This window comes from Apteryx rowi, unplaced genomic scaffold (assembly GCF_003343035.1).
Source record: "Apteryx rowi isolate R43461 unplaced genomic scaffold, aptRow1 scaffold_23, whole genome shotgun sequence".
In the NCBI taxonomy this organism is placed as follows: Eukaryota; Metazoa; Chordata; class Aves; order Apterygiformes; family Apterygidae; genus Apteryx; species Apteryx rowi.
This window is the reverse complement of record NW_020448641.1, coordinates 2454234-2469185: the sequence shown is the minus strand read 5'-3', so window position 1 is coordinate 2469185 and position 14952 is coordinate 2454234.

Here is a 14952-nt window from a genome sequence, read left to right as displayed (position 1 = left end):
CCGGGGGGGGGGGGGTTAAATCCCTTGCTAAGAAAAAAAAATAAAATAAAATAAAAAAAGCAAAAGAGCTTATGGATCTTTCTTTTCCCGAGTATGAATATTAAATAGACTAGTTGTGGGAAGCCTGCTTTTAATTTCCTACGTCTTCCTTTGCAATTCGACTCCCCCTCGGAAAGGTGTCCGCTTAAATCCGAGGGGAAAGGGAATTTAATGTATTGCAGAAAGGCTTATTTTACACGGAAAATGTGTATTCCTGGCTGTTTCCCTTTAAAGAACGTGACATTAGTGTGGAAATTGCCCCTTGTGAGCAGGTCATTCCTGTCAGCTCTGCTAAACCTGACATCACCTGCTACTCTTTTAATTGTGCGTTTTCCGAGTGCTACCCGTTTCCCTGACAATAGGAGCCCCGTAAGCTTCAGGAATCTTTGCGGCGCGCGTAAAGCGAGGTCAGCGCGTGAGAAATGCCTCAGAAAAYGTTCGGAAACGCTCCCTGCGAAGCTGCGAGGAAAGTTTCTTCTGCTGCTGCTGCTTTCATTAGAATAAGAGCAAAAATAGAAATCCGACGCAATATGTTTTCCAGACCGTAGTATATAAAAAGCTTTGATGCTTTGGGGAAATCTTTTCGATTAGCTACTATTTTATGTGAAGAATAGGACTTATTTAACCGGCTTGCTTTTCCAAGATTTATTCTATATTTCCTACTGCGAGTGGCATATTTAAAGAAAAGAAAAAAAACCCCGAATACTTCCTTAGCGTCGCATGTAACAGGAACATTTTTTTCCCATGGTTCGGGGAGGGGGAAAAGAGAGAAAATGAAATCCAGATTTGTAATTCCTAGCAGGAGAAATCCGATCCTTTTCCCCGTTTAAGTAATATTTCCTGTAAAGCATACGAGGCCATCTGCAGCGCTGTTTCCAGACGCATTTGGAAGTGGCAAGGGCAACTGAAAGAGACGGCGACGGAGGCTGGCATTTCACCTCTGGGAGATGGAGCCATAAAGGCTTCGGAAAGCTGCGTCTACAATTTTACCAAGTATTCAGCCACCGCATAGTTCATAATTTGTTTAATTTACCTGCCTTTTATAGGTACGGGGAGGGGGAAGCCCTCTCGCTAGGAGACAGCGTGGAAGCCAAGACAGCTGTAAAAAGCTAATGTACAGCTATCAAGAATGCCGCATGATTTTAGCTGGCCGGAATTGTATTTTATTCTTTACAGGCCCCGTGCAACGATCACAGGGAAACGCTCGCCTACAGCGGCTGCACCGATTGAAACGTATTTGGGCAGACAACAGAAACGCCGACCCTTTTTCGCTATTTAGGTCTATCGTGGAATTTTGTTTTATTGTTGATCTCCRGGGTCACCTTATGAATTCGTGTTAGTAAAATGTTACGGCCTCACTATAATATTCACTTTGTGGAAGGGCCTGCATTTACCAAATCTCATCCAAGATCGAATATAAATGAGCAACTTGCATCTCTCTTCAAGGAATATATTTTACACTGTTTTCTCCCCCTTTCAGATTACAGACAGTTTCTAAAATTGAATTCTTTTTCTTGTGCCAGGATTCAGTAAAATGACTGAACGCTCGGGCTTACCTTTTGATATATGCCTTAAATTTAAAGTCCGTATTGTTCTAATAGTTAACTGCGGGGCCGGATTCTGCCCTCAGATGTGTGTCTATGGGAACCCCATTAATTTCAGCGGCAAATGTGCTTTATAGTGTTTGGAGCCACCTGAATGAGATCCATTATAGTGCTGTCTTYTBYCYCCCCCCCCCCCCCCCACAAAAACCCGTATTTGCTGTAACTTTTAGTTTGGAGACCAGTGTAGCCTTTTTATTTTATTTTATTTTATTTTATTTATTTTTTATTCTGTTAGTAACAAATGGTCTTTTGCACCTGTTTCACTGGTGCTGTTGAGGGTGGTATTGAGATCATTAAACAAGAGGAGCATGATATAGCCGGTAATGACTATGAAACCTGAGAATCGTCATCAGTCCACGGGCGCCCTCGTGGTGGTCTCGGGTCTGGGCCCCACGGGCTCTTCCTACGCTGAGGTCTCCTCGAAGGCCTCTTCTACCAATCGCTTTGACTGAATTTTTTTCTAGGAAGGGGGAACCCATCACGGCTCTTCCTCAGCCGCTCCAACGTTCGTTTACCCCCAGTGACACCAATCTRTCTGCAGTTCCCACCCAGTGGTCCTAGGTTTCATCTGCTGGATGGAAGAGCCCTCCACCATCAAGCCACGTTTCTTCACGCAAGTGCTTCTGGACCTCTTCTGCTTAGACACCGGCAGTAGAAAAACCCTTTTCTGTTTCGATCCTTTAGTTCTCCCCACGACTCTTGGCCCTGATGTGCCGAGACACGGGGGTCGCAGAGGCGGCGCGAGGAYGGCTCTGACCGGCCTGGGGCTCCGTCTTGGCCAACGCCTCCAAGTCCTGCCGGTTAATCCAGCGCTCGAATAGCAACCGAACGTTATGTTCTGCGACCTGACGGGAAATACTGCTGTGAGTACGTGTTAGCTTCGCTCTCCATCCTGCCGGTATGTCACGAAACCTCACCCACGTGCGAGTTTTCGTTTGCCTCTACCCCTTCCCGTCACTCGCTTTCTTTTTCTCTTGCTCGAGCAGAAGTTATGACATTGAATTTCAAAGTTAACACAGATGGAGCGGTAGGATACATATGAAACCATTTTCGAGATTACGTTTTCTTCACAGTGTCTTGCACATCCCATCAGCTCTTTTTGGCAGGAGGTACCACGGAGTTATGACTGCAAGCTCTGATCGCGCACGGAGTCGGAGAGAACCTTCAAAACTGTCACTTCCATTTCCTCGAACAGCAAAACACTTCCTACAAGGAAAACACACATTACAGCTGAATTATAAATGAGGACCGGTATTTTTGCGAGGTACAAATCGGACGCATTCTCCATATTGTTAGAATACCAATTTTATTTYGCCGGTGTGTCGTACCCGCTGCCGCGCGGGGTCCCCGGAGATGCGCGCGTCCTCAGGAGATTGCTTCAGCATTGCATTACTGCTATCACATATCCATTATATATACTCTTTCAGACAAGTGGAAATGTTTTCACAAAAACAATCTGGAATCTTGGCTTAAAACCCAAGTTCGCTGTCAAGGCAAACAGAGTAGCCTCAAAGAGGACTTATTTTTATTTTGTTCAGRCAAGTATGTTGTTCCTGGGTTATAATAAGGGAAAATATAGCAGCTATCAGTCTTCAGTTTATCTGACAAGCTGCCTCTGACAAACCTAGAGGAATAAGGCCCGGCCCAAGAAGCCCCTTTTCATTCAGGACTCGCTGCCCGTTTTCGTTGAGTTCGTCCCAAGGAAGCGAGCGTTTGATGTAACGCCGGGGACGCTGAAGGCATCACGCGGTAGTTTTCTCCCAGGTGGAGTCTGGCAGTGCAGGGCGTAAGAGGCACCGCTACCTTATTGGTGGGAAAACGCACCGTGGACCGACGGGCATCTCCTCACCTCCCGGAGAAACTGCCGTCGTGACGCACGTGGGCGTTCGGTATTCACCCGCTTCCACCACGTTCAACTTTCTACCCTTTAGAATTTTCTCTGTTTTATATGCTAAAAGCGACTTTGGACACGGTAGATTCTAGCTTTCTTATAAAACTCAGTTCCTTTGAGAACTAAAATTCCAGTTCGTTTGAGATTTTCGGGGTGAGGCTGGGCCGTTCGAGGGCAGCGTTGCGTCTTCACGTTGCGGCGTCTGACCTCGACCCAGCGAAAACRCGGTAATCTTTAAAAACGACCATAAGAAGATAATCTCTAAAACCAGCCAGCTGTGCGGTGGGGTGGCCGAGCCGGGACCCCCGCGGGCGGCAGGGGGTGCCGTCGTTTCACTGTTTCCTTTTGGGAAAAAGACACCGATCCCGGAAGATGCGGGTRTCTGGCAACGGAGCCCGCTCCCGCTGCGGAGCCGCGCGCCAGCCCGTCACGCTCGGAGGCCACGCTTTGGATTTGGGCTGCATAAATCAGATGGAGACTGTGCTGGCGCACCGCTTCGGAAAGACATGTCACTTGGAGAGTGCAAAATATTGAGCGACTTGAATTGTTTTTCCACGAAGCTTATCCCTTGGTAGCACTTTCCTCTCTTATATCTCCTTAATACAGCATAATTTAAATGTTTTCTAAGCAGAATTATGTTTGTAATGCTTCTTTTCCCACATAATACTGCCTGTAATGTAGATACATTGACTAGAAGTCATGGTTTGCTTCTTTGCCATCTTGTGAGTCTCCTGATTCAAAATAACAAGATCTAGCTTAACCTATCCTGAAATTTTGCAGATAATTTTGCAAACAGATGGTTTGGCCGCAGCTTTTCTGTGTTTGTTTTATAAATTGCTCCTCACCCGTATTTCAGGAAATTTCCCAGATGAGACTGAGCAAAATTTTCTTTTCCCTCCCTTTTTTCCTAAAGGTTGCATAAATATTTCAAACGTAACTCCCTTTAATTAGATTATAACATTGTAAAGTGGCAAAGAGTTTTCTCTCTCCCCAAATTAGACATGAGAACCACAAACAAATTAATTTGTGTCTCAGGGTTTTGACTGGGCCTCTTGGCCTGCTCGAGCGCTAACACAGGTACTCGCGACCCTCTGGATTTCAAACGCCTGAGGGTAAAAAGCAATTATAAAAACATGACTCTCCCAGATCAGCTTTCGAATCTGCCTTGTCTCTGTTTTATTGATGGGAGATTGAAGGAAGATTCAAATCAGCTATCCTTCAATTCTTCACCAGCAGCAAAATACAGAAATCATTAGCTTTTCCTGTGTAAATGACTTTGTCCTGCTTTATTATTCAAAACTGGCTGGGCATATGACTTTAAAAGGCCGTGYTGAATATTTATAGCTGATATTGGTACATGTAAATAGTATGTTGCTTTGCTCCTTATTCGCTTTTTCTTCTTCGGAATAATTTTTCATAGCAATTAGAGCAGCAACTAATTAATATGGGTATTTCTTTAATAGCTGGAGAACGCACACTGACTTAAATTAAGATGATCTTTCTCTGATCGGTCAGTTGTTAGGAAATCATACTGCACAACCATTTCAAAAAAAAAAAAATCAGGAAAGTAATTAAATACCTGTATTATCTTACTTCCCTGTATGAGTATTAATGATCGTTTACTGATAAGTAAGTGCCGGATCAGAACGAAATACCCTCTTTAAATCCCGGCGTAATTACGTGCACTCACGGTGGCAGGTCCAAACGTTTCTGAAAAATGTAGAGTAAATARGAGAGTTTGGTGTAGGGGCAGGGAGAATAAAGACCGGCATGGTCCGGGAAATACTCCRGGAACAGTGGGGCTCTGAGAAAACCGGGGCTGAGACGCTGCATTATTGTTTTCTAGTGGGTTTGAAGGGACGAGGGTGCCAGCACTGACAAGGAGTGCTGGGCGAAGGTGAGAAGAGGCTCCRAGGGAGGACGAGGTCCGCGGAACGGGGTCCCCGGAAACGTGGCTCCGCTGTTGCTTGTATCACGGCTGCACCTCAAAGCGTCAGAGGGGGTTTGCGCAGCCCCAGAAGGGCGAGCGCAATTTGGGAGGAGGATTTACGGCCTGGGAACGCCCGGGAACTGCCCGCGGAGGGCTGGGCRAAAGCGGATCCGGGCGTTTCACGCGCTCCGTGACGCCCGAGGGTGGCGAGGCGGGTGGACATCTGCACACGGTGGTGAGAGCAGCCTCCTCATCTGCCTCTCCAGGGCTGGAGCAACACCCTGCGTGCGCTTTGGTGTCGGTCCAAGAGCAGGCACGAGCCAAGTTACGACAGTTTCAGATAACATATCCAGCGCTCTGTGCTTAAAGGTGGAGCTTAACAACTTGTACACAAGCAAGAAAACCCATCGGCCAGTTTGTTGTCCTTCTAAACCACGCTCGTTTGGTACTGCGTATAAAAATAGTGTAGCTCAGCTTGGGCTGGTTTAAGCGATACAARCAGACATTGAATTTTAAGAAGTTGGGGCTTTATTTTTGGAATCCTAGAATGTGTACAGAATTTTAAAAGCCTAAAGCTATAATGTTTTACTGCTCCTTTGATAAAATTTATATTTAATCATACCTTAAAAACTGTTCTCATTCTGCCACTTGATGTTACCAACCAAGCGGAACCCATCAACGCAACRCTATCTATCAACCGTTCTTTTATTCCGTTCTCCTACAACTCCTTTTTAATGGTACATACATTAATGAATTACAATGGAGTTTGTATAAAGTACAGAGGAAAATCGTGCTCATACCAAAGGTGGGACTGTTTCCCACAAGTTTCGGGTCACCTGCTTGTAACCAAAATGCTGAATCTGCCCCGTTTCTATTGCAGAACCTCCGACTTGCAACCAAGCGGCCGCGTTATTTCTTCGGAAGCGGAGTTTTTAACGGGCTGTGCTGCGTGGCCGTTCTCCATCGTCTGCAGATCGTCATCTAAAATTTTTGTCCACGTGTTGTTTTGGGGGAAACCTCTGTGGAAGGYGTGGGAGCGCTGCGCGCGTGCTAATTGACAGCCCGGGCTGCTGAGGAGCAGCAGCATCCTGGGAGCTTGCCTGAATTTTCCATGATGCCCATTTGCTGCTGGCAGCTCTAACATTACGCAGGGATTTGTGCCGGGAGATACTTGTCTCTTTATCAAATTTGCCTCTTTAAAACAGTGGTTAGACTAATTAAAGTCTCTGCTAAACTCTCCCCGCAGCTCCGCCTGTTAACTCCGCTGCCGTAACGTTGTTGGATGGGTGAACCTGGGGGGAGACTCCRGCCTTCGGTGATGCTCTCACCGTGTTGCTTGTGGCGTGAAGGAGTTAAACGCGTTTCTCTCCGTTTTTTTGGGAACTGAAACATGTCCAGCAAAGTTGGTGGTCTCCATAGGAAATTTAAACTCTCTGCTGACCGAGTGAAAACACATATGTGTGCGTATCAGGCGCACACATAATCTTGGCTGGAAATCAGCGGCAGTGACAATTTCACTCAGTGAAGTCTTAATTTTGATCCCCACTCTTCCAAATCCTGTTTGTCTCGGGCAGGAATTTCCCTGAGAAGACCTTTTAGCCTTTTCCTTTGACTGACTTCTCAAGCTGTGAATAGTTCTCCCTTGCAATATGAAGACGCTCCATTTCTATTCCCGTACAAATGAGAATTAAAACCGAAGGCTTCTTGCTCCCTTCCCTTTTCGCTCGGAAGGATCCGGCAGGGGCCACCGCTGCTGAAAAGATACCAGACTAAATGGACCACTGGCAGTTCACGTGCCAGTATCATTTCCTTAAACAGAAACGATTTGTTCTCGCTCTTGATAAACACATAAGGAAAGGCCCAGTCTTTTCATTTTTGCCTCTTTTCCTGAAGGACCGCGGAGCCTCTCCCGCGCTGTCTGCTCATTTCCTCTGTTTTGCAGGCTGGGGAATCGCATGCAAAACTCGGCTCAAAGTCCTCTGAAGAGGCAACATTAAAGCCAGCACTTGACTGCGCTGAATTCTACAGGATTTTCTCCCCAGAATGATATTGATAGCTTTTAAGCGAATGGAGTAATTGAGGGATCCTCTACGTTATTGACTGGGTGCTGGCAGAAGAGATGAATGAAAAATGTCTTTATCCCCGAGAAGGGCTAGGTGCATTGAGTTAATCTTGTGGCTTCTGTTGCGACTCTTTCAAGTGTTATTTAGGATAAACCTCTCCAAGCTCAGCCCGTGGGGAGCGGGCAGGGGTGAGAGCCTGTATTTCGATGTTAGGGACCTGTGATGAGAGAGATTTTCCATGCTTCTCATTCATCTTTCTATGGAATTAGGAGAGAGAAGCTAGAGTTGTAGACACACATATTTTTTGAACAGGTCTGAATTTGTTCTGGAGACAAAAGGTCAGGGAAAACATATAAATAGGTCTATATTTATAGAAAAAGGTAAGAAGGAAGGAAGACAGACGCAGTGATTCTGGTTTTCTTCCAGTAATGTCTTTTTGCATCATTTGAGTAAAAGAAAGACTTTAAGCAACTGCTTTTCTGTAAATGTAAAAATTAGTTTGACATAAATTTGATAACATTTGTAAAGATTGAAGAATTTGATCTACAGAATAGATTCTCACCCTAAGCATGAAAACTGGAAATTGCTAATGGCTTTTGAATATTTTTCTGAAATTATTTTCCTGTTCTGTTTTGTCRGGGGCCTTTTTGGCCCTGATGTGCCACTTGAGATCAGCGTATTTTTAGCTGTTATTATGTCGACATGGAGGCTTAGAAGGAGATACTGCATGACTTTGGAGTGGCCAAATTACTCATGACTGGTAAAACAAAGTAAATAAAAGACAGACCTGAAGGCATTCAGAGAACAACTTTTTGCATCCGGTCTGCAGAGTCCCCTGTTTTTTTTCAGAGGTTATGGCCATCTCTGTCTTACCATTATAATAATTTTATTTCCCCTCAACACCTTCCTTCTATGGCATAAAAATAGTTCGTACTATAGAAGAGTATTCTAGGTTTAATCTGTTAACGATTTTTGTATACGCATCTTCAAGCCCAAAAAGCGGCAGAATCTCCTCAAACTTCCAGGTCGTTACATTAAATTAAAATAAATATAGATTTTTACATTTTATCAATTTCTGGTTCTGTGAAGCCTGTCCACTTTTTCACTTTTACAAATTGACTGAGCTTTCTATCTCACATCTGAGAGGACTCGGGAGATTTGCAGACCGGAGTCGTGCCTTTGAAGACGTTCTCTCTCTTTTACATGCGGACACACACACACACACACACACACACTCACTTGCTCACTCCGGTGGTCAGTCTTCAAGGTCGTTAATGTTTGGAAATTGCCAGTCAAAGCCGAGCTAATCATTTGTCTTCTCTGTCCCTTTCCGCTCTGCTTTTGGACAGTTTCGCACGTCGAATGGTTTTTAATCAATCGGYCGTTCTGCGCTTGCACAGACTCCTKCAGGCCACGCAGCAGCTTCTCATGCACATTCTGATGGTGTTTTCCCCAAAAAACTTACCCTGAAAGATAACATTTTCTTAAGCTGAATATTCCGTCGCAAAGCCCTGCTGGTGGCGGTGCATCCCGCAGTGCACGAGGTGCAGGGGGAGCGGAGGGCGGCCGAGAGCCGTCCCCTCGGCTGGCAGAACGGCCGCTTCCAAGGACACCAGGCTTTGGGACACCAAGCCCCGGAGGAGGCGGTATCTAAATCAGGTTGCCCTTTCCTGGGGTTGGTTAGGTGATCTTTTCAAGGCTTCACAGCAAAATCCTGAACCTGAATTTTTACAGACCCTCATTCTTTTTGGCCCAATTTTCCTGTCCCACCAACACGTGGACTCCGTCCCATGCCCTGAGGATAGGTAGGCACCTTTAAAAGCCTGTCCCAAGATCTTAGAGCTACGAGGAGCCATTAAAATAACCCGGGAAATGCATATTAAGGAACCAATTTCTGCTCATGCTTATTTGTAACATCAATGGCTTCTGTATGCAGAATTTTATCCCACGTAAAAATATGCATTGACCAGGAGCCGCGGGGGAGAAAACCGAGCCATCCACGAGCCTGGTGGTGTGCTGCGTGACGGTGGGAGGGCCAGCACGGGCACGATGAGATTAGGAACTCTGCAGGCAACAATTTCCAGGATTCTGCRTTTCTACAGATTTCAGCCACACTGGGCCCTGGTCCGAGACTTTTAGCTCAGTACAAATAAAACGTGATCAATTATCTTTTGCACGCTATAGTAATTGAGTTGTTTTCTTGAGGATGTTACAGAAAAGCTGTTTTTTTCTGCATGTCCTAAACTGGGTTTCCTACTTTAAAATATAGCACCAGCAGCAAAACTAAGAGTGAGAGACTTCCACTGCTCTGAAATGTAAAGGGTTTTGAAATGAAATGAATATATCAAGAATTTCAAAGTTAGGTGAACTTCTTGATGTCTTTTTCCTTGAAAGCATCCAGATCTTAACACCAAAGCATAGTAATCCTCTCAAATGTTTGTTTGTCAGGCTTTTTATTTATATCAACAGCACTAATTTACTGGGAACTTTACATAAGAAGTGTTTGGTTCATTTGATACAGGTTTTTATCGAGGAGATCACGATCAAAATCATGAAATGGAATTCCCTGCAAATAAGTCTTTAGAGTTTCAGTGGTTATTGACAGAAACAAAGGAAAGTAAGGGACAGATAAAAATGTTCACTTTTTGGTATGCAGAAGAACCTTAACCCCTCTAATTTATTAACTAATTATAGATTAGTTTTATGTGACAAAGGTAAAATGCTCATTTGGATAAAACAGTTCCCTGTGCTAACAGAGGAATTTAAGTAAAGATAAGGGTTGTAAGTCATTCTGACTCCTTATACAAAGAGGTTGAGAAAATATAATGAGAGTTTAATACTGACGAAATGAAAAAAAAAMCCAGAAAGAGGAGAGAGAAACAACCCAAGAGCAAGTGTTTTCACAAAGCTACTCTTGACTTTTGGTATAATTAGATAAATAACTTCCAATATAGTGCAAATTGTATGGCAGAGTGAACAGAGCTTTTGGTTTTACCAAAGTCCGAATCCCATCACGAGACCAGGGATGTGTCGGTACTGAGTAAGAAAGTGCATGTGCCTTTCTGGCGATGGAAAGCTATGGCAAGCGTCATTTTAGCAGCCAGACAGTGGTTTGTAAATCTGGCTTGTCTTTAGCTGAAATTCTTGTGACCGAAGGAAAAAAAGCCCACCCTTCATTAGCTTTGCAGATCCTGGCCTAGAGAACTCTGGAGAGCTTGCTCCCAGGAAAAGGCATCCTTTAAACAAGAACCGCACGTTTTCAATCAGTCCTCTTGATCCCTGTTCTTGCCTATTCCCAGGAATCTGCCAAGTCTGCTGAACTTCTGCATAGTGACCCTCCTGTTTAATTCACGGGCCATTTTGTATTTACGGAGAGGTCAATAAAAGCTTTCCAGAGCTGCAGACCTCTCTGCAATGGTTGTCCGGAGCAATACAGTCTGAAGAGCCCCAACAGGAAATTGGTACAGCAGCAGCCAATTTCCTTTTGCTTTTTTACTGCCTTTTCGTCTTCCTGCTCTGTTCATATCCCCACTGTTGAATTATTCTAGAAATGGTGCGATATTTCTAACACCTCATATGGGGGAGAGCTCATATCGTTTGCAGAATTTTATGCGAGCGTAATCAAACAACAGCTTTATTTAATTATTTAATTAATTTAAATTAATTATTTAATTAATTTTTTAATACTTGTTAGGCTAAAGCGCAGGACCAATCAGCAAAGCTCAGTTTCTGCTCTGATTTTGTCTCTGTCACTCTGTGCGACTTTGGAGAAGCTACTTTACTGATTTTTGGTTACCCTTGCACAAAATGTTGGCAATACCTACCTATCTTCCAGGGCTGAGGTTTACAAGTGCTCTGAAACCTTTGCGTGCAGGGAGCTCCACGATGCAGCAATAGCACCAAAGCTCTGCGCCCCGTTCTCATGACTGAACATGCCAGGAGAATGGTGTCCTTTCGGAAAAGAGCGAGAGGGAAGTATTATGGAATATTTTAGGCTAACAAAGCGTCTTCGCAAAGGCTACAACTACCACAGCAAATAGCATGGCTCACTGCAACAGATCTATAAAGTGAAGGAGTTGGGCTGAGTACCAGGTGTCCACACTAAATGAATTTCAGGGCGTTTATTTCAGATGGGGCATGTTTGGTCCTGCAGACCGAAGACCCATTAGCAGCTGGAATACATCTTCTGCTCCAGGTTCATCCAAAAGAGATCCCGTCTGGGTGCTCCAAGGCGGCTGCGTGATACTAGCCAAAACACGGTAAGTGGGGACAGCTAGGGGATTGCCTGCAAAAGAGCACTCCTAGTCTGACCTAAAACAACTGCACAGATGCACAAAGGGCCTTTTCTGCCCTGTGCTCAGTGGCACAACAACTGCCTCCCGCTGCGTCCTGGGGAAGGGCGTAGCACCCTAATTTAGGTGCCCAGGCTCCCTATACGCTGCCTAGGGAGTGTTTAGCATCTTGCGATGCCATAGTTACCCATGACAGCAAGAGTCCTAAGAGCCCAAACTAATCAATAGAAAATGCTGGTGTTAGAGGACCCCCACCTCTCCGAGCCTTACTCATGACTCCCAGCCTGGGCCCTTTGCTTCGGGTAGCTATCTACATGCAATCTGACAAAAAACAAGCAGAAAAAAGGAGAAAAGACTAAGGAGGTGGTAGTGGCTGTGGGTTCTTTTGTATAATACTATGATTACGGCACCGACCTGGGAGTTTTGGTCTCTTCTCTTGTGCTTTTTCTGTATTTTCTTCAATGACTTATAATGTAAAATAAATAAAGAAGTCCTTGAACAGTCAAGGTCTCCTTTCTCCCAAGGAAATGCCCTAACTGCGTATAAGGCAGTATATCTAGCTGCAAGAATGCAATTATTTTCTGAAAAGTAGAACTTTTCCAGCACAAGGCACATGTTTTCAACCCAAATAGCTGAGCTAATCTCTCAGGAAGTTAGGCAGGGAGAAATTAGACTCTGCTTCTTCCCTGGCTGGTGTGGAAGCCTTAGGCACGGAGCCTTTGCATGCCAGAAGGGGTTCCTCTTGGTCTGTGTTTGGAAGGGATTAACTTGCTATTTTGTACTGTCCGGCTGACTGAGCATGCCTCCAGTGCCGTCCAGGTACAGACACAGGGATGGGGGCTTCTGGTCAGGATGTCTTCACAAGATCTAGGGACTGGGTGGAAAGTTGTGCTTGAGGCTGGAAATGACCAAATTTAGAACCTGAAGAGCGGAAGGCCCCAGGACTAGTGGACAGGTGAACAGGAATTTCAAAATCTAAGATTAGACTTGGTCACACCAAACTGCCTAAGTGCTGCATCTCTGCCCGTGTTTATGTCCTGTTGCTCAAAATAACGTTCTTGCCGTTGGTCAAGAGATGGGCATTGCTGTAGATCCTAGTATCAGAAGGACAATGTCGGTGATAATGGTGTTTTCTTAGACGTAGCACGTGCACTGTTTCCTCAGTACTTTCAGTTTCTTTGTCTTTAGATGACCACATTTTCCACATATTGTATGGGGGTAAGAAATACTCTAAATGGGGCTAATTAAAGAAAAAAGTATTGGGGGAGCAGTACCATCGATAAAAATTTTTCTTCATGAATGCATATAATTCAGGCTCAGGTATGAAGTTTTTCTATAGCACTCGAGGCTACTGGTCTTTGGCTCAGACTTTTCAGGCCTGAGAAGAAAACACAAATCTGAACAAACGCACTTGTGATTCCCTGAATTTATTCACTTATGTAAAGAAATGAAGCACAATCAAGTCTCTCATGTGGAGAAGATTGCAGTCATAAACTCTAAAATGATTGGATTACCTGTCTTGTATCATATTATCTTTTGTGCTAGTTACGTATTGTTTCAAGGCTACAAAAAATAACAGCTTTTCTGTCTGAAATATTTTCCTTAGTTTTGCCTCTTGGTCATAAAAAGTAATCTGATATTTTTTTCTTGTAAGGTTTCTTGTAGGTTTGTCTGTTCTGCAAGTTATAAGCTTCAGTCTTAAGTTTGATTTTTGTCAGTTAACCTCACACCTCAAATACAGATTTTTCTCTCCAGGCTACCACTTTGATTCTTCTAGTCAATCCCGAATTTAGCAAAACTATGATAGGGCATATTCTTTTTTTCATAATTATCAAGTTTATTCATTTTTTTCCTCTCCCCTTCAGGATCTTTCTGGCAAGCATCACACTCTCTCCTGGGCTTCAAAACTGTGAGAGTTACAATTCATTCAGAGTTCAAGCCTTTGGTTAAGACAATGTCCTCAGGGTTATGAGGTATGTTAACTGGCAGAAGAAAAACTACTGCCCTGGTTCTCCTCTTTGGTTGTGTTGTATCAGGTGCATTGTGGAATATCTCATCCTGTCCTACTCGGACATCCAGACCTTAAATCCACAAAAGTGACTTCTACAACCAGATGGAGGTTTGTGGCCTTTTCCTTTGACATTGGCCCTGTTGAAGCATCAGGACCCCACATGCGATCGGAAGCATGACCTAGGAGTATCACAACTCAGTGTCCTGCCCATTATTTAATCCTTTCCTTTTTTAAGGAAATGATTGGAGTAGGACTCAGCCCACTGCTAACCCTGTGTCTGAGTGAGATCGACTCCTGTGTAAAGGGACACAAGGGACCGCCCCACCGTTCTGGTTCTTGACATTGTGTGTCTGGAGTTTTTGTGGTCTCTAATGGTGCTGATAGGGAGAAGGTGGCTTTTTTTTCTTTTCACGTAGACTCCTTGAAGCCGAACTGCTTTGCAGAAGTGCCCATTGATGCCTGGGAAGAAGAGCAGTCTCTACCACCTTAGCAGCTTGCTTATGACCAGGCAGTCCATACTGAGGGGGTCTGCGGTGATTAGGTGGCCCCACCACACACATCTCTTCCCATCAGCATGGGACAACCAAGTCCTTCTGGGATCCTGATTGCTACTATTGCAGGAGGGGTCAGAGCGGGACCTGGCTAAAGCAGTGACAGCACCAAAGGCCCAGGCTGTAGCACCATAGGTAGCATCTCCCCTGGCTTCGAGGGATGCTGTTTCCACCAGCCCAGCTTGGAGAAGCCTTGCTGAACAGTAACCACCAGGCACCCGAGGGCTTTCCTTGCAGGAAGACCACTTTGTGGAGGGGAGCCCTCAACTCCCAGGTTTCTGACATCAGGATCTGGAAATCGCGGGAAAGCCCGACTTGCAGCGCAGGCTGCAAGGTCCCAGCTCCYGGGAGCCCCCAGCTCCCAGTCGGCAAGACCCCAGCTCAGCTGYGGCCACCAGCGTTTTGGGCTCCTGGCAGAGGGCCACTAGGCAGTCAGAGGCTCAGTGAGCTTCGGGCTGGAGGGTCCCTTCACATTTCTTTTTAAGGAAACATTCTGATATGATATTTTTCTCCCTTCATGGGAAATGTCAACATTTATGAAATGGGAGCAAACTGTTTAAATTTTTTATAG